This window comes from Phascolarctos cinereus, unplaced genomic scaffold (genome assembly GCF_003287225.1).
Source record: "Phascolarctos cinereus isolate Bilbo 61053 unplaced genomic scaffold, phaCin_HiC Scaffold_5;HRSCAF=322, whole genome shotgun sequence".
Classification (NCBI taxonomy): Eukaryota; Metazoa; Chordata; class Mammalia; order Diprotodontia; family Phascolarctidae; genus Phascolarctos; species Phascolarctos cinereus.
Window position 1 is genome coordinate 78,072,025 of NW_027555958.1, and position 23,463 is coordinate 78,095,487.

General features: G+C 47.6%; 3 non-coding genes across 3 annotated transcripts; all 3 read right to left on the bottom strand.

Moving 5' to 3' along the window:
• Positions 1 to 3,737: 3,737 nt before the first annotated feature.
• TRNAD-GUC (transfer RNA aspartic acid (anticodon GUC)) lies at positions 3,738 to 3,809 on the bottom strand. Its single transcript has one exon. It is a non-coding gene; the product is annotated as a tRNA-Asp (tRNA).
• A 1,981-nt stretch (positions 3,810 to 5,790) lies between these two features.
• TRNAD-GUC (transfer RNA aspartic acid (anticodon GUC)) lies at positions 5,791 to 5,862 on the bottom strand. The gene has a single exon. It is a non-coding gene; the product is annotated as a tRNA-Asp (tRNA).
• A 4,691-nt stretch (positions 5,863 to 10,553) lies between these two features.
• Positions 10,554 to 10,636, bottom strand: TRNAL-AAG (transfer RNA leucine (anticodon AAG)). The gene has a single exon. It is a non-coding gene; the product is annotated as a tRNA-Leu (tRNA).
• Positions 10,637 to 23,463: the final 12,827 nt, after the last annotated feature.

The following is a 23,463-nucleotide window of genomic DNA, read 5'->3' on the forward strand; positions in this document are numbered from 1 at the left end:
CACAGCGTTTAACATTCGCACCCTGATCCCCATCGCAATCAGCTCAAACCAACTTCCCTAACTTTAAAACTTTTAGCAGCTGTTTCCTCTCCCTGGGTCCCCATAACCCTCATTGGTCTCTCCTACTTTCAAGTTGCTTCACCAGAGTCTGACGTCCTCCTCACCGACCCTTCAGTACACTCCCGCAGCCTCCGGGTGAAAGCCAACAGGTGGGAACCCACGCCCCAAAAGTTGGCCAGGACGCTTCCACCCACCCCTCCTGCCAACAGTGTCTGTCTGTCACTCAGACTGGACCCGTGAGCGCCCATTTCCACACTCAGCCTCCAAGTCTCTGAGAAGCAGACATCTTCCTAGAACAGGCCAGAGAGCAGAACCTTCCTTATGAAGCCAGTCTATTCCAGTAACAGGAGCTCTCCAAATCAATTCAGAAACACTCTGTCCTGCTTCAAGCGAGAAGGGCTGGCACCTGGAGGCTCAGCCTTGGATTACCCGATGGGCTGCCTTCAGGTCCATTAGACTCTCCTGAGAGAGAAAGTGGGCGTAGACACAAGCCAAAGAGAAGAGCAAACCCAGCAGAGTCTCTGGGGACAGGCACCAGGCTGGACACCCCCATTTGGCATCAAGGGCCATTAGAAAGGGGCAGGCCTGGAGGGAAAGACTTTCTGGTCAGGGTGATGACTGCAATAAAGGAGACCTGGGCCAAGTGGGGAGATTTTGGAGTGGCGGAGGTTTGCAGGAGGGATGCTTTGGCCTGCAGTGGCAGTAGAAGAACCCCTGCCAAGGTACAGAGGCTGCAATCAGCACCCCAGTTTGTGAAGAAAGGGAGGCCTCCTCTGTATCACCAAGGCTGTTATCAGAGCTTCCTAGCAGTGCAGAGAATCAAACGGCTGGAGCTGCTCTTGTCCCAGAAATGCAGACTGACTAGGAGGAAGTGTTAGGAAGGTTGACACTCCCATTCCCTCAAGTGAACCGAATTTGTCCACTCCTGACCCTAAGGACAGGGGATCTTGGGAAGGCAGTCCAAGGGAAGCATGTTAAGGGGCCCATGAGTCACTCTAAGTGGTGGCCAACTAGGCTTAGGCAGAAGTGGAAGCACCATGCAAAAGGAAATGGAGGATATGCCTCATCTTTCTATCTTCATTCATTCACTCACTCATTCCTTCATTCATTTCTGAATTGACTCAGGAAACTTAAGGTTACAGGTCCTTAATGTAGTTTCCCAGCCTCTTGAGGAACTTGGCTTTTCCAGAGACTGGACAGGGCCTACTGCAGGCTATCGCCCTAAAGATCAATAATTGGGTTCAGCTGAATCAAGGCTGTACCCTTGCTGAATATCGTTCCTGGCTTGAATAGTCTTCCTGTCTTAGAGCTAAATAACCCTTTTGCCAATTGATATATGGACCAAGATTCTCATTTCACCAGAAACCACAAACTAGTTTGGTGGTACTAGCCCTGCTGAGCTACACTATACAAATACAATATTATCCCCTCCCTAACCGTAACTCTTTCCCCACCCCAGACCTCCATCAGCAGCAGCACCCAGTGAACTCCTTTCTTCTAACTCAATCTGCCCTCTTGTCCTTCACTTCATGACAATCCAATAGTCTATCTTCCTCAGGATTAACAGAGGCTATACACTAAGCCGGCAGCATATTCCTTTCTTTCCTCTACCTCAGATCAGAGATTCTACCATGGCTCAGGCCCCGAGACACTCCCAATGGGGAGTTTCTAACACTTTCTAGCAGTTCCCTGGTTGCTGGTGCTCCTTCCTTCCTCAAATACTCTCTCTGCAGTTTGAATCTGTACCCCCTCTCCAGGCCAAACCTCCCACAGAGCTTGAGGTAGAAACACTTCAGACTCAACAAACTAACAAAAAGGGGAAGGGAATAAGAAGCATGGATGGCAGGGAGGGCAATTTAGAGGAAGGAATAGTTGGGAGGAAAATGGGCTGAATATTGAATTATGAAATTCTTTTTGAAAAAGCAGGCTGTATGAAAGGAAGAGTCATGCTTTCATACATAATCCTACTTTCGACTGCTATGCATGTAAAGTGATAATATTTTATTGCTTACATTCAGAAGTTAAAATGAAGTTTAATTTTTAGAAGTGATCTTTTCCTCCTTTGAAAAAAAAGAAGAAATAGGGGCAGCTAGGTAGCACAGTGGATAAAGCATTGGCCCTGAAGTCAGGAGAACTTGAGTTCGAATCCGACCTCAGACACATAACACTTTTAGCTGTGTTACTCTGGGTAAGTCACTTAACCCCAATTGCCTCACTTAAAAAAAAAAGAGAGAAACAAATAAAATGTAAGACTTAAATAAGTTAAAGGATAGCAAGAACGAAACAAACAAATTTAGTGAAACCCCACCTCCCAAGTTGTGACCAAAGATGAAAGAGAGTGAAGACTAGAAATTTTTGGTTTTGCCTCCCCTCTTTGGAAATATCATGTCTGAGATCTCAATAATAAGGTCCATGACATGGGTGTTACCCAATGATGGCATTTCACAATTGGTCTTCTAATGTCAGATATTGACCTTGACTGCGATTAGCACCAGAATGTCAGGGTAACAGCAGAAGTGATGACCCCCTTTGTCACAGTGACTGATATTTAACCACAGATAGAGTTATTTGTAGTAAGGTAGTTATTATTAACACCATTTAACAGATAAGGAAATTGGGGCTACGACTTGCACAAGGTTGCACAGCTAGTAAGTGTCTGAGGTTGGATTTGAATTCAGGTCTGCCTGACTAGGTCCAGCGGTAGATCCCTTTTGCAACCTGGATAAAAGGAAAAGGAGAGTAAAAGGAGGAATGGACTACAAAAAGAAAAGAGATGCACTAATGAAAAAAAGGAGTGGGAACTTTCTATGTCGTAGAGCTGGGATTTGGAAGAAGAGTATACAGACGTGGAAGAAGGGTGGGGGTCGGAAAAAGGAGTCCGTATTAGAGAAACCTTATTCGGAATTGAAAGAGGCAAAGGAGGTTTGAGTATACACACAGAGTTTGGTGCAAACCCCAAGAGGAAAACAGTTGAGGATGGCAGTGGGGTTACGAAGGAAGATTATGCTGCGGAGGGAATAGCAAAAGCAATAGAAACTTCCTGATGCTGTGACAGGTATTAAGGGGATAGGAGGTGGGAAGGGAGGAGAACTCTAAAAGCAAAGGACTAAATTCAAAGGTAAAGCCTTCCCCTACACTCGATTTCCCCCTCGCTCAGTTTCCCTTCTGCACACCCGAAAGTCCCTGACAGCAGCCCTTCCCGTGTGCTCCACACAAAGTCCTCAATCACCTGTCTCGCCCCTAAGCTCTGGAAGAGGCTCGGAATCTGTCGGCCTTTCTGATAGAAGCTTGTCCTCGGAAGGAGCAATGTCTTAGAGGGAACAGCAAGGGCAGAGGCTGGAAGCCCAAGCGGGTCACCTTGCTACCTAGACTGCCCCAGACCAGAGGTCCGGCCTCCCGATTGGGCAATGACCCGCACAAGCACCTCGAGCCGTCCTGTCGTTTGCCTTAGCTTCCTGTTCCCTCGGTGCCGGTTGGATGGCCCCAGAGCTGCGACTTCTGTTTCCTGGGGCTCCCAAAGTACTTGTGGGAAGAAGCCGAGCATCTTCAGGGCCTCTGTGTTGGGGCGCCCCGCCACTGGAGCCACGTGGAGAAGCTTTGTGTGACTCCCAGATGCAAAACAAAAAGAGAAAACGAGAAAGCCAGCAAGGGCATACATAGAAAAGCATTGATTTGTGCTCCTCGTCGGGGAATCGAACCCCGGTCTTCCGCGTGACAGGCGGAGATACTCACCACTATACTAACGAGGACCTGGCTACGACGCTCTCTTACCCACTAGATAACATGTATGGAGGCCATCTAGTCAGGAGGAGAACCTTTTCCTGTAAATCGCATCGTATCTTCGCACATGTTTTATCCCAGGCCATTTATAGCTTCTTCCTCCCTTCCTCCTTTCTCTGCTAAGACATCCAGGGAAGACCAATGCCATTCCACTCAAACCCCTATCAGACCCAGACCCTCCTCCACCACCACCTCCTTCATCCTTAACCCTCACATTACCATCAGGGCCGGGTCTGCAGTCTTCTGCCAAGATTCACCTCTCCCCTAAGGGAACTCTCCACCCACCCACACTTGCACTCTCGCCACGGGTCGCCTCTGCAACTCCGTCCCCATTCCCTTTCCTTACACTGCCACCAGCCCCGTTTCCTGGCAGAGAAGATTATCTGTGGGACTCTTTTCGGCACACTGCTACTCAGCGGCCTGAAGTTCCCTCACCTGTCAAATCAGAGGCTTACATAACGTGTGACGCCTAAGGATCTCTCCCACCTCAGAACTAGGAGCCCGGCTTCCGAATGCTGTCTGACCGTAGGTAAGTCATTTAAGTTTTCCGTTTTCCCGGCAACTCCTTCAGGGTATCAAGTTGGACCGCAGTTGCCAGTCGGTCTTAGTAGAAGGAACTTCTCACCTGGGTCCCCAGTATAATGATGAGGCCACCAAAGGTTCTTGGGTAGAGAGTAACAACATCAACCCTATTACCTGAGAGTCTGCAACCCCACAGTGGGAACATTTCTCAAACAGCTCTTACTATGCCCGGGGCACTGAGCTAGGCGTTGGGAATACAAAGACAAATCCAAGCCCAGTCCTGGCCTTCAAGGAATTTTCAAGAGGGGTAGTGGTAGTGGTGGTGGTGGTGGTGGTGAAGGGTATGACGGCAGAGATTCAACCTGCAACCAGATACATAGCTATGGGAATATTTGAAGAATGGAAGAACAGTAACAGCTAGGGGAGATGTCGTTCAAGGGTCGCCATAGAAATTGGCACAGGAATACAGCTTCGATGGGTTTAAGAAGTAGGGAAGAAAAAAAAAGATCCTTCTGCCATATACGAATGTCTGCCCTGAGATCACTTAGATATTTCCTCATCTCTTTGGAGCAGTTTACATTTGGCCTTTTTTCGGAAAAGTTACCGTTCCTGTGCCCGGACTAGGTATCTGTTAAGAGCATGGCTCTTGAATTCTTAAACTTTGTCAGTACCTCCCCTCTCTCCTCCCACACACTGGGAGGGTGGGGAAGGGATGATAGGTGATGCTGATATTTGTCTCAACCTGCATTTTCTCTCCTTATTCCATCCTCCTTGATTTGTTTCATGGCAAAATTTACAAATGTTATGGAGTCATTTCTGTCTCTTTGGGCTTCTGCAAACAACCTGTCCCACTGTGTGGCCCTCTACAATGACCCCCTTCAAAGGTCACACTCGATTTCCCCCTCACTCAGCTTCCCTCTGCCCACCCACAAGTCCCTGACAGCAGCCCTTCCCGTGTGCTCCACACAAAGTCCTCAATCACCTGTCTCGCCCCTAAGCTCTGGAAGAGGCTCGGGATCTGTCGGCCTTTCTGACAGAAGCTTATCCTCGAAGGGAGAAATGTCTTAGAGTGAACAGCGAGGGCTGAGGCTGAAAGCCCAAACGGGTCACCTTGATTCCTAGATTGCCCCAGACCAGAGGTCCGGCTCCCGATTGGGCAATGACCCGCACAAGCACCTCGAGCCGTCCTGTCGTTTGCCTTAGCATCCTGTTCCCTCGGTGCCGGTTGGATGGCCCCAGAGCTGCGACTTCTGTTTCCTGGGGCTCCCAAAGTACTTGTGGGAAGAAGCCGAGCATCTTCAGGGCCTCTGTGTTGGGGCGCCCCGCCACTGGAGCCACGTGGAGGAGCTTTGTGTGACTCCCAGATGCAAAACAAAAAGAGAAAACGAGAAAGCCAGCAAGGCATACATAGAAAAGCATTGACTTGTGCTCCTCGTCGGGGAATCGAACCCCGGTCTTCCGCGTGACAGGCGGAGATACTCACCACTATACTAACGAGGACCTGGCTACGGTGTTCTCTTACCCACTAGATAACATGTATGGAGGCCATCTAGTCCAGGAGGAGAACCTTTTCCTGTAAATCGCATCGTATCTTCGCACATGTTTTATCCCAGGCCATTTATAGCTTCTTCCTCCCTTCCTCCTTTCTCTGCTAAGACATCCAGGGAAGACCAATGCCATTCCACTCAAACCCCTATCAGGCCCAGACCCTCCTCCACCACCACCTCCTTCATCCTTAATCCTCACATTACCATCAGGGCCGGGTCTGCAGTCTTCTGCCAAGACTCACCTCTCCCCTAAGGGAACTCTCCACCCACCCACACTTGCACTCTCGCACGGGTCGCCTCTGCAACTCCGTCCCCATTCCCTTTCCTTACACTGCCACCAGCCCCGTTTCCTGGCAGAGAAGATTATCTGTGGGACTCTTTTCGGCACACTGCTACTCAGCGGCCTGAAGTTCCCTCACCTGTCATATCAGAGGCTTACATGAAGCGTGACGCCTAAGGACTCCTCCAGCCCCCAAACTAGGAGCCCGGCTTCCGAATGCTGTCTGACTGTAGGTAAGTCATTTAAGTTTCCCATTTTCCCGGGCAACTCCTTCAGGGTATCAAGTTGGACCGCAGTTGCCGATCGGTCTTAGTAGAGGGAACTTCTCACCTGAGCCCCCTGTATGATGATGAGGCCACCAAAGGTTCTTGGATCAAGAACAACAACCTCGACACTATGACCTGGAAGTTTGCAACCCCACAGTGGGAACATTTCTCAAGCAGCTCTGACTATGCCTGGGGCACTGAGCCAGGCGTTGGGAATACAAAGACAAATCCAAGCTCAGTTCTGGCCTTCAAGGACTTTCCAACAGGGGTGGTGGTGGTGGTGGTGAAGAGTACAACCGCAGAGATTCAACCTGCAAACAGATACATGTCTATGGGAGGATTTGAAGAAAGGAAGAGCAGTAATAGTCATTCAAGCATCGCCATAGACGATGGCACAGGAATGCAGCCTTGATGGGACTGTAAGAGGTAGGGAAGAAAAAAAAAAGATCCTTCTGCCATATACGAATGTCTACCCTGAGACTACTTAGATATTTCCTGATCTGTTTGGAACAGTTTGCATTTGGTCTTTCTTCCTAGGAAAAGTTCTTGTTCCTGTCCTTGGAGAAGGTATCTGTTAGAGTATGGCTCTTGAAGTCCTAGATTTTTGTCAGTACCTTCCCTCTCTCCTCCCACATCCTGGACGTCACACAGGTGAGGGTGGGGAAGGGATGATAGGTGATGCTAATATTTGTCCCAAACTGCATTTTCTCTCCTTATTCTATCCTCCTTGATTTGCTTCATGGCAAAGGTCACAAATGTTATGGAGTCATTTCTTTCTCTTTGGGCTTCTATGTGTGTTGTCTTCTCTCACACTCTTATTTGGATAAGAAATCTTCATCTAGCCACAGCTGTGAAAAGCACCTGATTCCTATTCCTTTCTATTCTATTTTTTAAAATAACGTTTCCTGCTTCGAAGTTGGGTATCCATTCTGAGACAATTGCATTATAAAGTATAAGATGTTGTTTACCAACATGGTCCTTGAGTAAAGGAGTGACATGGTCACCTTGGTGCTATTGGAAGAAAATTTTGGAAAGTTATGTAAATAACTGATTGGAGAAGAAAGGAGGGGATGTGGTTTGAGAGGAAGAGGGAAGGGTGAAGTATGGATTGTGAGGAGTGGGGTAGGAAGCAAAGTGACTGGGAAGATGGCTGTGTCCTTCAAAGAATTACAAAATTTCCTCTTCCCCAAACCCCAAACCCAGTGGGAAGGTGGCAGAGGTTGGGAGAGGAGAGAGGAGCTTCATTTTGTACTTGTTTAATTTGAGACTCAGTGGTTATGTTTTGTAGGAACTCAAGAGTGATATTGGTCTCCACATATACATATCTCAGTAATTTGCCAAGAAGTAGTAGTAATTGAAACCAGGGGAAGAACTGAAGAGATCAGAGAGAGAATGAGATGTGAATGTGCAAAGTTGGAAGACCAGAAGGTCCAGAAATGGATATCCTGGAAGGACACCCATAGTGAGTGGATCTGGATCATGGGGTCTCTGAGGCAAAAGAGGGGAAGGAACAGTCCTAGAGAAAGTCAGAAAAGCTGGAGAGAGAGCCAGGTTAGGGAAGATGATGGAGAAGAGAATATCCAAGAGGAGGGGTTGCACTGTCCAAACCTGAAGAAAGGTTCAGAAGGATAAGGGAATGGAATCTCTCTTTTCCCCCAATTCTCACAAACCTGGGAGGGGGCAGTTTCAGTTGAGGGATCAGAGGAGAAGGCATATGAAGAAGGGTTGGAGGTGAGTGGGAGGAGAGAAAGTTGTGGCTAGTCACCTAAAGGGCCTTTTCTAGGAGATTCCCGCAGAAGTGAGGAATGGGGAAGGATGACTGAGAATGGATAGCTTCTAGTGAGCTCTTCTTACTAAGGAGGTAGTCTGTCCCTGTAGGGCCTGGTCTGTCTGTGTCTGTCCAGGAGAGGGACTAGGGAGTAAAGTCAGACACCCACCTTGTCCCGGGTCCTCCTTTGTATTGGCTTATCCCCACATGCCAAGTGGAAAATCGAGGTTCTATTTTCCGCCGGGGAGCACAGGCCATTAAAATTTTTTTTCTTGTCTGCTTGCTGTTTAGCAACTGGGAGCCATACAGAGTTCCTTCACTCCTGGTGGCCTAAGTGATGGTGTCCCCCCAGCCCACAAACATGCAGGAAAGGCCAGGAAGGGGTCCCTTGAGCCTGCTTGGCTCTTGCCTACCAGGACTTCGGAGGCCCCAGGACTGAGAAGTAGATGATCTTGGGCCATGGAACAGGCCCAGAGGGAAGAGGATGCCAATGCAAGGGAGGACACAGCACAGGACTGTGGAGCGGGTCACTCTCCACCCTATGGGCCTGGCCGTGAGGGCTCTGGTCTCCCGGACAGTGTGGGCAGTGAGGGTGCACTCTTAGGCTTAGTGCTGCAGCCACTCAAGTATTATCACTGGCAAGGCGCTCTTCCTGAGGCCCAAAGTAATGGTAACTCTTTGAGAGCTTAGATGGTAGGAGAAGGATACGGAGGAAGGTGTGCGTAAGTTAAGAGTGCAAGGGAAAGACTGGTGGGCGAGCATGTGTGGGCAAGAGAGGCCGCTGAGGTAGCAGTGAGGTATTCAGGATGCGTGTTTTGGCGTGAAGGGTAAGGATTGCAGGAGGGGCTGAACCAAGGAGATAGAGTATGTGTGGGTTGTCAAGGTTTGGGAGGCTGGGGAAGGAAGGCAAAGGATGGCTGGGGTAAGTGGGGCTGTTTGCACTAAGTAGGAGACCCTAGTATGAAGGTGATATTGCATAACGTTGCTCCCTGGTGGTCTAGTGGTTAGGATTCGGTGCTTTCACCGCCGCGGCCCGTTCGATTCCCGGCTAGGGAATCTCTTTTGCTTAGCCCGCTTTACACACTTCCTCTGGACATTCCCACAACTGACAATTTCCCTCTCCACTACCCTGTTGAAATACATGCATCCTCACCAACTTTGGCCCCACCATTGCACATCACCTGTCCCTAGGCAAAACAATATTCAAAGCATTCTGCAAAGCCTGCACCCTCCTTCCGGGAAAATGCTCAAGGCCGAAAAGTGTCCAAGCATGACTGCCCAGCAATTCAGGCTGCAAGCCTGTCATCCGCCATCTGTCCCAACTCTCTTTCAGCGACACCCTTTCCATTTCGCCGAGAAAATTCCCTAGTCCGACATCTCCCTCCCTATCGGGCCTATATAGACTCAGAAACTCAAACAAGACAGCTCCTCTGCACACATAAACTCCAAAATCTTCCTCCAATCTGCTGGGAGTCTGTGAGGGATGATCCAGACCTGGTGGAAACAAGGACGGAACCCCAGGACGTATGTTGCGCTCGTGAATCTCGGAACAGATGTGTAAGGAACAGGTGTAAGGAGGGATTCCTAATGGCCCTCGACTTAAACGGCCACTAGGAGGAATCCGGAGAAAGAAGGCAAGAAGAATTGTATGAACGGATCCGCAGTGAGTTCAGTAGAGACAGAGAAAGTACGAGATGCCGAGACTTGGAAAATGTCAATGACAAGGCCGGAAAACGAAGCCAAAGGCTCTTGTCGTTCATTTTAAGGCTTAGTCTTAGCTTCTAGACGACCAAAGAAAGGGGCAGGATACAACCAACGCACCTGCCCCCATCCCAGTTCTGACCTGTACAAAACAAGTCAAAAAATAAAAGAAGCTAGGAAGGAAAGGTGTTTGTGCTGAGCGGAGGGGAGGGAGATACGCCTGCTCTGCTAACTGTTAGCAGGTTGAGTCCCTCCCCTGGAGTACCCTGGGGAGAATGACAGATCTGCTTGGAAAGCTCGAATCCAGCCAGGAGCAGCCTTTCTCTTGCCTGGCATTGCACCACTCCCCAGTTGGACCACCTGAGAACGATGGTTCCTGGGCTTTGTAGGGTGGCGGTGTGGGAGTGTTTTCCAGCACAGTGGAAGGAAGAAGGGCTAGTAGCAGAAGGGGCAGTCCAGAGAGCACTTTGCGAAGGGTAACGAGGTAACAAGATCATCCCCTGGTAGCTAGCCTGCGATTGGCGTGAGTTTCTGTATTGCGGTAGCCTGCCTTTGGATTCCAGCTGCGGTACGTTGTTCAGCCTTTACTAGAAAAGAACGAATTGAGCGAGGCAAGATGAAAAGGACTATGTCAGAAATGGGATTCGAACCCACGCCTCCAGGGGAGACTGCGACCTTAACGCAGCGCCTTAGACCGCTCGGCCATCCTGACCGCCTTCAGCTTTCTCACAGCCTGCTTTTCCCTCACCCTTGCCTCAAACCCGGGCCGCCTCGCCCCTTAGACGACTACAGCAGCTTCTTCCTCTCGCTGGGTCTTCATTCTTCCCAATGGTTTCCTAGTTTCAAGTTACCTCACCAGAGGCTGACGCACTCGGACCGACCTCTTCATTCACAGGACCAGCCCCTTCAGTTCATCCCCGGAGAAGGGGTAAGCATCTAAAAGGTGGCTCTCCCACATACCCTCCCCTGCCGTCACAGTCGTCTGCCTCTCTGTCTTTTCGTCTGTCTAGATGTCCAGCAGACATCTTAAACTTAGTATGTCCAAATCAGAACTCAAACCCTCCCCCACTCCTACCTTTCCTGTTACTGTAGAGAACAACGCCATCTTCCTAGTTTCTCGGGCTCGAAAGTGAACTGAGATCTGTGCTCTCCTAAACCTGAACAGGAGGAGTCTTGGAAAGGCAATCTTAGGCAGTTGCCGTCTTCCCTCGAGGCACAAAAGCTGCCAACACGCTGACTGTCGCATAACCCGGGGAGGGGGAGAGTTGTCGAACACTAGGAAACGGAGGGCACTTTCATCTACACTAACTCGCTACCGGCTATTTCCTTGAAGCGGGAGAGCTGAACTCAACTAGATCAAGACTCTGTCCTCTGAATATCCATTCCTAGCTCTGAACAGCCTTCTCCCCTTACGACTAAATACACTTCCTTTTGGCAACTGATAGATGGACTGATAATCTTAATTTGTATGGAACAGAACTTTTCTGGTGGCACCAGCCTGTCTTGAGCCAGACCTGAAAAAATACAGTTCTGCACCACCCAATCACCCTTCCCCACAGCATCAGAACCCAGAAAAACCTGCCCACTTGACCTTCTTTACATAGGAATTTGACGATCTGACTCCTCACTGAGATTGGCACAGGTTGTCCCCTAGGCCTGGTGAGCACTCCATTTTCCCTCTACCTCTTAGAATCCCCAGATTTCCTCAAGCCTCAGCTTATGAGCCACCTCCTACAGGGCGCCTTTTCCGACATCTCACCCTAGGTAGCAGTGTTCTTCCTTCCTTACATATTCCTGTAGCTACTTACCTGTTGGCAGGTTGAATCACTGGCCATCCATCCCCTCCCTCAGTTTCTCTCTCTCTCTGCAAGATTGGAAACTCTTTGAAGGCAAAGACTGTTCTTGGATTTCTCTTTCGATTTCCGTCGCCTAGTGGAATTGCGAGCTTCTGGGTTATAGGATCAATAATATTACTCTTTTACGTTGTTTTTGTCTACAAGACACTGGGAATTCCAGGTGAGGAGTTCCATTTCCCAAGGCCGATAGGCAAGTGCTATGCAACTGGAAAATCTGAGGGACGTGCCCGGGAGAATGAAGAGTTTAATTGATTTGCCTGGGGTCAATCGGCTTTGTGAACCTGGGATCTCAGATTAGACGCTGCAAGCAGCCTTTGAAGCGACGTCCGTAGTCTGCTCCCCTCATTTGACAGATTAGGTAATTTCAGACTCGTGAATTGAAGAGTATTGAATAAAGCACCACAGATAATTTTCTATCACCGAAAACTGGTGGCTCAGGAACTGGACAGGTTGCAGGGAGTGTCAGAGGCAGCACTCATGGTGGCGGTAAACTGTTCCTGCGTGGCTAGGTGAAAACTTTTGGAGGAATCACGTGCTTGTGGTGACTGTGCAGAAGGGTACTAAACCCATAAAGGCTGCTGTGGCGATGATGGGGAGAGGAGTACCAAACCCAGCATTTCTGAATTTGCTTCCCTTCTCTGCATTTGGCCGCGAGGAAGGGAGGAATGGAGGAATAAGGTTCAAGGGGACGGAAGTAGTGGCTGTGGAAAGGCAAGGCGTGATTTGGAAGGGCGGAGTGGGGGGGGCGTTTCTTAACTGGGCCAAGTGACGTGCACAAAAGTTGTTCGGCGAGCAAGGAATTGCCTTGGGTAAGGAATTGTGTCCTGGGTCCTCGATGGTGGTGCATCCCCTGCTGTTAAACTGGGATTGCCCAGGAGGAGGATAGTTTAGTTGTTTTTTGTTTTTCTCGTTATTTAGCACCTTGGGGCCATGGAGAGTTCCTTCCCTCACTCTGGCCCCAGTAGCGGAGATACCTCAGCCCACAAGCCCACAGGACCGGCAAAGGTGGGCTGTCCTGAGGCTGCTTGGTTCCTGCCTACGTAGATTCGAAGGCCCCGAGACCTGGAAGCTGCAGCTCTTGGGCATCCAAAGGGAGAGGAAGGAAAAAGACATGCGGACAAGGGAGGGGATAGCACGAGACTGTGAGGTGGGTCACTGGCTCAGCGCCCTTTCCCCGGTCGGAGCTGTGGAGGAGAGGCAGCCAGGTCAGCAAGTAGACCTCTTAGGTTTCAAAGAACACGTTTCCAGCCCTACAGGCTTTGTCCCGGGTAGGACACGCTTCCTAGAGGAGGCCGAAAGTACCTTTTCACAAATCTAGGGACCAGGAGGAAAAGGAAGGGTATGTGGGAGTTGGAAGTGGATAGGCTAGAATAGCGGTCAAGGATGTGCCAGGAAGAAGAGTGGACACTGAACGAGGGAGAAGCGAGTTCGTGGAGTGTTGCGATTGAGGGCTGAGCTGAGCTGGAACGTTAGAGCAGTCAAAATGGGTTCATGACTTAGATATAAAGGCTGATACCATAAGTAAACTGGGAGAACAAGGAATAGTTTACCTATCAGATCTATGGAGAACAGAAGAATTCATGACCAAACAGGAGACAGAGAACATTATGAAAAGCAAAATGGATCATTTTGATTACATTAAATTGAAAAGTTTTTGCACAAAGCCAATGCAACTAAGATTAGAAGAAGGTAGAAAATTGGGAAAGAATTTTTACAACCAGTCTCTCTGATAAAGGCCTCATTTCTAAAATATATAGAGAATTAGACAAATTTATAAGAACACAAGCCATTCCCCAACTGATAAATGGTCAAAGGATATGAACAGACAGTTCTCAGATGAAGAAATTAAAGCCATCTATAGTCATATGAAAAAATGCTCTAAATAGTTATTGATTAGAGAAATGCAAATCAAAACAACTCTGAGGTACTGCATCACGCCTATCAGATTGGCCAACATGACAAAACAGGAAAATTAATAAATGTTGGAGAAGATGTGGGAAAATTGGAACACTAATACATTGTTGGTGGAGTTGTGAAATGATCCAACCATTTTGGAGAACAATTTGGAACTATGCCCAAAGGGCTACAAAAATGTGCATACCCTTTGATCCAGCAATAGCACTTCTAGGGCTATATCCCAAAGAGATCAAACAAATGGGAAAAGGACCCACATGTACAAAAATATTCATAGCAGCTCTTTTTGTGGTGGCAAAGAATTGGAAATTGAGAGGATGCCCATCAATTGGGGAATGGCTGAGCAAGTTGTGGTATATGAATGTAATGGAATACTATTGTGCTATAAGAAATGATGAACAGGCTGACTTCAGAAAAACCTGGAAAGACTTATATGATCTGATGCTGAGTGAAGTGAGCAGAACCAAGAGGACTTTGTACACAATAACAGCCATGTTATGCAATGACTAAGATTGTTAAACTGAACCCTTCTCAGCATTACAAGGATCTAAGACATCTCCAGAGGCCTCGGATGGAAAATGCTGTCCACATCCAAAGAAAGAACTATGGAAGTCGAATCGCTATCACTTATTTTTACCTTCTGTTGAGTTTTGTTTCATCTTTCTGATGGTTCCTCGTATTGGTTTTAATTTTTACTTACAACTTCACTAATGTGAAAATATGTTTAATGGGTATGTAAATGTAAAGCTTATATCAGATTGTGTGCTGTCTTGGGGAGGGTGGGGGGGAGGAAGGGGGAGAAAAATTCTCAACTCAAAAGCATATGGAAGTAATTGTTGATAAATCAAAATAAATTAATAAAATTTTAAAAAAGAAAGAGCGGATTGGCTGAGTCAACATATCAGAGGCTGGTTAAGAGCTGGACGGTTGTTATGTTGAAGCTTCTGTGGACAAGGCCAAGTGTCCCTTGACTACTGGGCTCCAGCATCTGTGCGTGCTCTCGGCTGGTCTGGTGGTTAGGAGTCAAAAGAGCCAGTGCCATCTTCAAAAGTCTCATGATGGAAAATGCTATCCACATCCAGAGAAAAAACTGCAGAGTTAGAATGTAGATCGAAGCATAGTATTTGCTCTTTTTTCTCTTCTGTTTTGTTTTGTGTCCTCTTTCTTGTGGTTCCTCCTATTCGTTCTAATTCTTCCTTACAACATGACTAATGTGAAAATATGTTTAATAGGAACGTATATGTAGAGCCTATATCAGATTGCACACCGTCTTGGGCAGGGGGAGAAAAATTTAAAACTCAAATGCATACGGAAGTGATTGTTCAAAACTAAAAGTAAATTAATTAAAAAAAAAAAAGAAATAGCTTGACGAGGGAAAAAAAAAAGAGTCGCTGCCCAGTTGGGTGCCAGTCAGGAATGTCTTTTGCATGGTCGCCTGCGCCCTTTTCACCATCCCCACCTCCCACACCCCGCCAAACAAACAGGCAAACAAGAGGAAGAGGAAAAGCGTCTGGGGTTAAGTTTGGGGGGAGGAGAAAGAAGACAAGAAAAAAAGAAAAGGTATGGGAGCTGTTGAACACCAGGCAACAGCCACTGGGTTTAGTCACTGGTCAGGAAAATGCTATTTTAAAAAATTATAGTCTCTCTCTTTGGCCCTCTGGGCTAGGCAGTCTTCTAATCCCAGCTCAGAGCCTTTTAGGGCTATAGTTCTACCAAGGCCAGCAACCATAGGTCTTGGTCGTCTCTTATTCCTAGACCCCCAACTTCAGTCCTGAACTTTCCAAACAGATCAGTCTCTTTCTCAATATAAGCCCTCAGGGTACCTCAGGGGAGGTACTCGACCTAGTGACAGGTGCGGGTGCTCCCCTGCCATACGTTTCCTTTTCTTTATCTTCTTCCTCCTCCCCAACTCCTCTCCTACATTACAAAGACCTTTCCTTTAAATCTTTTTATTTGCTTGATTTTTTTCTTTTGTTTTTGTTTCTGTTTAGCTCAAGTGGGTGAGGGTAGGTCCGTTTTGGGTTATGTTACTCCGGTTTCTTTGGTCTTCTCGGAGTTAAGGCTTGTCCTTAACATGAAAGAGAGCTTCTGTCTTCTTTTTTGCATTCTTGTCGGGAACTCCTAGTCTCTGTATATCTTACTTCTACTGGTTCTGCTGAATTCACTGTGAATCTGGTTCATACAACTCTTCCCTTCTTTCTCTGGATTCCTCCTAATGGCGATTTGGAAATTGTCATTTGTGGGGATGGCCCAAGAAAGACGCGAAGCGGGCTAAGCAAGAGACATTCCCTGACCGGGTATCGAACCCGGGTCGCGGCGGCTGAATCCTAGCCCCTAGACCACCAGGGAACTACAAGCGGAAGTTGTGCCCCATCACTAGGGTCTCCTAGTTGGCATGAAAGGTTCCACTACACCAACTGCCCTTTGTCTTCTTTCCCCAGCCTCCCAAACCTTCACACTTCACACACATTCTATGTCCTTGGCTCAGACCCACCGGCAATCCTGACCCTCCAGGCCAAGTTACACATTCCGAATACTTTGCCTACCTAGGTCAGCGGCTCCTCTCTCGTTTACACACTATCAGCCACCAGTCTTTCCTGTGCATCCATATGGGCCCAGGAAGTCACCGGTACTTTTCGGCCTCTGCCTGAGGAGTGGCAAAACTTGCTGCTGTGAATATTTTGCTTTCTATGCCTCTCCTCCCCTTTTGCCAGGGATCTCAATGGATTGGAGGGTCATACCTAGCAATGGAATACTCCAAATCAAAGGAAATGGGATTTTAGAGATTTCTTTGAACCCTTTCCAGAACAGTTGGATCAAGTCAAAGCATCATCAACAGTACAATCCAGGCTCACTTGAGCTATTCCCCTGCAGGATCACTCTTTCCATACCACTATCACCTTGAGCTACTCTCCTCCAGGATCGTTCTTTCCATACCACTATCACCTTGAGCTACTCTCCTCCAGGATCGTTCTTTCCATACCACTATCACCTTGAACTACTCTCCTCCAGGATCGTTCGTTCCATACCACTATCACCTTGAGCTACTCTCCTCCAGGATCGTTCTTTCCATAACACTTTCACCTTGGACTGTTCCCCTCTTTTCTCATCTTTGCCAGGTAATTGGAGGTGAAGTAAAACTGCAGAGTTGCTTGCCTTTGCATTGCCTGACAATTCCTTTACAACATGCTTTTATTTGATTGTTAATAAAGTTTATCATTCTTATTTTGAGAATTGTGCTTTTGACCACTACCCTTAATCTTTCACACTGAAGACCACCAAAGCCCTAGGTCTTTAGTGAGGGAATGAAGCCTGAAGTTGCCAGTTAATGTATGGGAGAGAATGGGGCCTCAGCCTTCTTTCACCTAGATCTAGAGAGTACTTCTCTACTGATTCCACCTAAAACCCTTAGGAGGGCTGGCCCCCACCAGAAACAGTGAAAGCAGGAAGGAGCGCCCTTTAGCAGAGATGGGTAACCTTTGGCCTCGAGGCCACATGTGACCTTCTAGGTCCTCAGGTCCGGCCTTTTGACTGAGTCTAAGTTTTATAGAACAAATCCTCTTATTGAGGGGATATGATCTGTGACATTTGGATTCAGTCAAAGGGCCACACTTGAGGACCTAGAGGTCCACAAGTGGCCTCAAGGTGGAAGGTTTCCCACCCCTGCAAGGCATTGGATCATTCCTGATGAATTTTGTTAGATCCTGTTACAGGGTCTTGAAGGATCTGTCTGTCCTTGAAAGGGAAGAGGGAGAAACAGGCCTCTTTCTTTTTGATGCTGGTCTTCCCCTACACCAGGCAGAGAGTTGGGCGGTTGCTTATGCAGTGGAACAGAAGATGTTCATGCATGCTCTTTGGCTATATCACCATACAAGTCTGCAGGCTCACACAGCACAGCTGGTTTGGTTAGGAGGATAGGCTGCCTCTTCCACCTTAGTCAGCTCAGGATCCTGGCTCTTTCCAAACTTAAATGAGGAGGTTAGCCTCACCCTAGCTGCTCCATCCCTATCAACACTTAGAGGTAGGCTCTAAGATTCAAAGGTGACTACATAACATTTGTAATATTTGGCATGAAACAAATCAATGAGAACAGAATAAGGAAAGAAACTCCAGGTTGGGACAAATATTAGCATCCCCTATCACCCCCTCCCTACCCTCCCAGTGTAATGTCTAGCATGTGTGGAGTGCTGACAAAGTCCAGCACTTCAAGAGCCTGCTTGGGTGGACCATTACGCTGTTGATAGGGGATTGGGAAAAGGTGGGTGTCTGACTTACTCCCTTGTCCCTCTCCCAGACAGACAGACCAGGCCCTACAGACACAGACTACCAAGAACCTCCTTAGCAAGAAGAGCTCACAAGAAGCTATCCATTCTCAGTCATCCTTCCCCATTCCTCACTTCTGTGGGAATCTCCTAGAAAAAGCCCTTCAGGTGACTAGCCACAACTCTCTCTCCTCCCACTCACCTCCAACCCTTCTTCATATGCCTTCTCCTCTGATCCCTCAACTGAAACTGCCCCCTCCCAGGTTTGTGAGAATTGGGGGAAAAGAGAGATTCCATTCCTTTATCCTTCTGAACCTTTCTTCAGGTTTGGACAGTGCAACCCCTCCTCTTGGATATTCTCTTCTCCATCATCTTCCCTAACCTGGCTCTCTCTCTAGCTTTTCTGACTTTCTCTAGGACTGTTCCTTCCCCTCTTTTGCCTCAGAGACCCCATGATCCAGATCCACTCACTATGGGTGTCCTTCCAGGATATCCATTTCTGGACCTTCTGGTCTTCCAACTCTGCAGACATTCACATCTCATTCTCTCTCTGATCTCTTCAGCTCTTCCCCTGGTTTCAATTACTACTACTCCTTGGCAAATTACTGAGATATGTATATGTGGAGACCAATATCACTCTTGAGTTCCTACAAAACATAACCACTGAGTCTCAAATTAAACAGTTACAAATTGGAGCTCATTTCCCCTCTCCCAACCCCTGCCACTTCCCACTGGGTGTAGGAGTTTGGGGAAGAGGAAATTTTGTAATTCTGTGAAGGACATGGCCATCTTCCCAATCATCTTGCTTCCTACCCTCCACCTCACAATTCATACTCCACTCTCCCCTCTTCCTGTCAAAGCAAATCCACTCAGTTTCCAAATCTTGGCCTCCTCACTTCCATACCTTCTTTCACACTCATCTCCTTCTCACCCTCTCAGCTCCAAGGGTCACAGACCTACTTTAGGTGTTAATCACTACTCTTTTGGATCATTGGAACAATTTCCCAATTGGTCTCTGGGGTTCCAGTCCCTCAGCTTCTCTCCAATCAATTCTTGAAACAACTTGGCCAAAATTTTCTTCCAAGAACACCATTGTGACCATGTCATTCCCTTACTCAAGAACTTTGTTGGTAACAGACATCTTACACCTTATATAATGCAATTATCTCAAAATGGATAGCCAATGTTGCAAAAGGACATGTAATTTAAAAATAGAATAGAAAAGAACAGGAATCAGGTGCTTTTCACAGCATTCCTCTATGTGTGTCTGTGCTGTGTGAGCCTGCAGGCTTGTGTGGTGATATAGCCATATCTGTATGACAAAGACACCTCCAGACTACCTACCTGATATTCCAGGTATTCTAGGGCTATGCTTGCCTCTCCTCCTCTTCCCCCCTCCCCCTCTCCCTATCCTGTTAAACTGTATTTAGTCCAGACACCTTACCTGGCTAATTGCTCTGGAATACTATAAGGAAGGGAGCCCCTTGGGTTCCTTGCCCCAATAAATGACTCTCTTTAACTTGGAGACCGTCCAAGGGAATACTTTCAGGACAGAATCTGTGACCTTTCCATTTCCTGTGAACCCCAATATTTTGGAGTCCTCGTGAACCCAAACAGCTACATCAAGAATTCTTATACAAACAAGGGAGAGGCCTTGACATGTAGAAGTGCAAAACAAAACAAAACAAAACAAAACAGAAATGAGTACATGACATTTGTTATCTTTGGCATGAAACAAATTAAGGGCGATAGAATAAGAGAAAACCTTTGAGTTGGGACAAAATTAGCATCCCCTTTCATCCCCTCACAGTGTGATGTCCAGTGTGTGTGTGTGGAGGGGAGGGGTGCTGACAAAGTCTAGGGCTTAAAGAGCCATACTGTAACAGATGAGTGGTCCAAGGACAGGAACTGGAACTTTTCCAAAGAATAAAGGCCAAATGTCAACTGCTCCAAACAGATCAGGAAACGTCTTAGTCGTCTAAGGGCAGACATTTGTCTACATGGCAGAGGGATCTTTCTTTCTTCCCTATCTCTTACAATCCCCATCAAAGCACAACTCTTGTGCCACCCCCTGTGGCGACCCTTGAACGACATCTCCCCTAGCTGTTAACTGGTCTTCCCTTCTTCAAATCCTCCCATAGACATGTATCTGTTTGCAGGTTGAATCTCTGCCGTCATACCCTTCACCACTACCACCACTACCCCTGTTGGAAAGTCCTTGAAGGCCAGGACTGCGCTTGGATTTGTCTTTGTATTCCCAACGCCTAGCTCAGTGCCCCGGGCATAGTCAGAGCTGCTTGAGAAATGTTCCCACTGTGGGGTTGCAAACTTCCAGGTCATAGTGTCGAGGTTGTTGTTCTTGATCCAAGAACCTTTGGTGGCCTCATCATCATACAGGGGGCTCAGGTGAGAAGTTCCCTCTACTAAGACCGATCGGCAACTGCGGTCCAACTTGATACCCTGAAGGAGTTGGCCGGGAAAACGGAACACTTAAATGACTTACCTACAGTCAGACAGCATTCGGAAGCCGGGCTCCTAGTTTGGGGGGCTGGAGGAGTCCTTAGGCGTCACGCTTCATGTAAGCCTCTGATATGACAGGTGAGGGAACTTCAGGCCGCTGAGTAGCAGTGTGAGGAACGAAGTCCCACAGATAATCTTCTCTGCCAGGAAATGGGACTGGTGGCGGTGTAAGGGTAGACAATGGGGACCAAGTTGCAGAGGCGACCCGTGGGGAGGATGCAAGTGTGGGACCGGGGCAGAGTTCCCTGACGGGAGAGGTGAATCTTGGCAGAAGATTGGAGGCCTGGCCCCGATGGTGACCGTGAGGATTAAGGGTGAAGGAGGTGGTGGTGGAGGAGGGTCTGGGCGTGACAGGGGTTTGCACCGAATTACGTTTCTCCCCCCAGCAGAGAAAGGAGGAAGAAGGTGCAAAGGGACTAGGGTAGAATCTATTCAAAGATAGGATATGATTTACAGGAAAGGTTTCCCTTCCTGGGCTAAATGGCTTTCTCTAGGAAGACCCGCTTGAAAGATACTACCTTACCCACTGGACATTTATGGAGGTCATAATGTTGGCCGGTGGGTAAGGTGTCATTTTCAACTGGGTCCTCGTTAGTATAGCTGTGAGTATTTCCGTCTGTCACACGGAAGACCGGGGTTCCATTCCCCGGGGAGGAGCACAACGGAACGTTTTTCATTCCTTGCTGGATTCTCTATTTTTGCATCTGGGAGCCACATACAGTTCCTCCACGTGGCTCCAGTGGCGGGGCGCCCCAACACAGAGGCCCTGAAGATGCTCGGCTTCTTCCTACAAGTACTTCGGGAGCCCCAGGAAACAGAAGTCGCAGCTCTGGGGCCATCCAACCGGCACCGAGGGAACAGGAACCTAGGGCAAACGACAGGACAGCTCGAGGTGCTTGTGCGGGTCATTGCCCAATCGGGAGGCCGGACCTCTGGTCTGGGGCAGTCTAGGTAGCAAGGTGACCCGCTTGGGCTTTCAGCCTCAGCCCTCGCTGTTCACTCTAAGACATTTCTCCCTTCGAGGATAAGCTTCCTCTTGACTGGCTGACAGCACCCGAGCCTCTTCCAGAGCTTAGGGGCGAGACAGGTGATTGAGGACTTTGTGTGAAAGTTGGGAGTGGATGGGAAAGGCTGCTGTCAGAGACTTGTGGGTGCGCAGAGGGGAGGCTGAGCGAGGGGGAAATCGAGTGTAGGGGAAGGCTTTACCTTTGAATTTAGTCCTTTGCTTCTAGACTTCTCCTTTCCGCCCACCTCCCATCCCCTTAATAGCTGCCACAGGAACAGGAAGTATGTTTTGTTTTTTTAATTGCTTTTGCTATTCCCTCCACAGCGTAATTTTCCTTCTTAACCCCACTGCCATACTCAACTGTTTCCCTCTTGGGTCTGCACCAAATTCTGTGTGTATACTCAAACCTCCTTTGCCTCTTTCAGATACGAATGAGGTTTCTCTAATAGCGATTCAGTTTCCCCACCCCCACCTTTCTGAGTCCTTTAACGATGACAATTAAGCTGTCAGAGCAAGGCAGCTAAGATAAGCTAAGATGAGCTTATCCAGTGCTCCTATCCTCCTTCTGCAGGTAGTAAAGGACTGGAGGAGTATTTGTAGGAGGTACATAAGCTCAGTATCACGTCCACTGGACCCCCTAAAAGGCATTCACCTCTACAGCTTTCCAGGCTCTTGCAGAAAACTCAAGTGACAAAAATGAAAGGGCTGAGAAAGGTCTTCCACCTAGCAATACTTTCTCTCAACCAGAGAGGCCAGAAGAAAGCTTCAAGAATGTAGCCGGGGACTACAGCAGTAGTAACAGGATTGAGAAGATGACTTTGGCACATAATAAGAGGCAAACATATCCCTCCTGTGGGCCAGAAATTCAGGAGAAGCAGCTCTCTCTCTCTGTTCTTGAGAGCCTCTGGCACATAGCCCTGGAGTATTCTTTCATGCCCAAATCTCACTAGCCACAACACTAACCCTCCCCTCCTAAGATCTCATCCATATAGTTGATTGACTTCAGAGCTAAACTTGGGAGTTGCTGATGTTTTCTACAATTTATTCAAAGTCCATTATTGTTTACAGAAATGTCACAAATATTTCAAGTATTGCTTTGGTTGTGCTGATATTTTCTTCTCTTTTTGTCTTTAAAAAATACCATTTGTTATATGAGATGGCTCACTGGGAGGAGGAGGGGGGCAGATACTGGGGAAAACTATGATGAAATAAAAATCAAAAGACATCAATAAAAATATCTTAAATTTAAAAATAAACACTACAAATATTTCACATGAGTAATGGTATAAAATCTAGCTAACATATTGTGTATGTATATGTACCTATGTGTGTATGTATATATGTATATATGTATGTATGTATAATCTTCATCCAGACAACGGCCAGCTGGCTTTCTAATTCAGTTGGAGAATGCTCTCTCACACATTATAAAGGGATAATAACATTAAGAGCCAGGATACATTTCTGACTTTCCTTCTCTAGAAAGATGCCAGCAAGGAAGGAGGGTAGGGTTTCCAAGGGCTCAATCTCAGTTCTCTTCTGAATCCCATTTCCTAGTCCCTAGAACAGTAAAAAGAAATCCTGACCAATAGGCATTATGTGCCAAGAAAGAAGGCAACATTGGTCCTTAGTTTAGGCTAGTCAAAAGGGCAGAAGTAGTGTCTTGAAGTAATCATAGCCACTAAGATACTAAGGAGACTCAAGAAAGATGGGGGTTTCCAACTACCAACTACCTAACTTTTCTTCTACCTAGCCTAGGCATGAGCTGTTACGAGATCTACTCTAATCCCTCTGTTGAGCTGGGGGAGGGGGGGACTACGGACAGACTTGGTATGAGGTTTCTAGCTATTTGCCCAACATACTTGATAGACATTTATGGTGCATATACTTGTGTACCTGTTTATTTCAGAGGATTGCATCTGCTTTGTGGAAGTAGGGTAGGCTGGATGTTTCCCCAATTCCCTCACTGCTATGAGGCTCA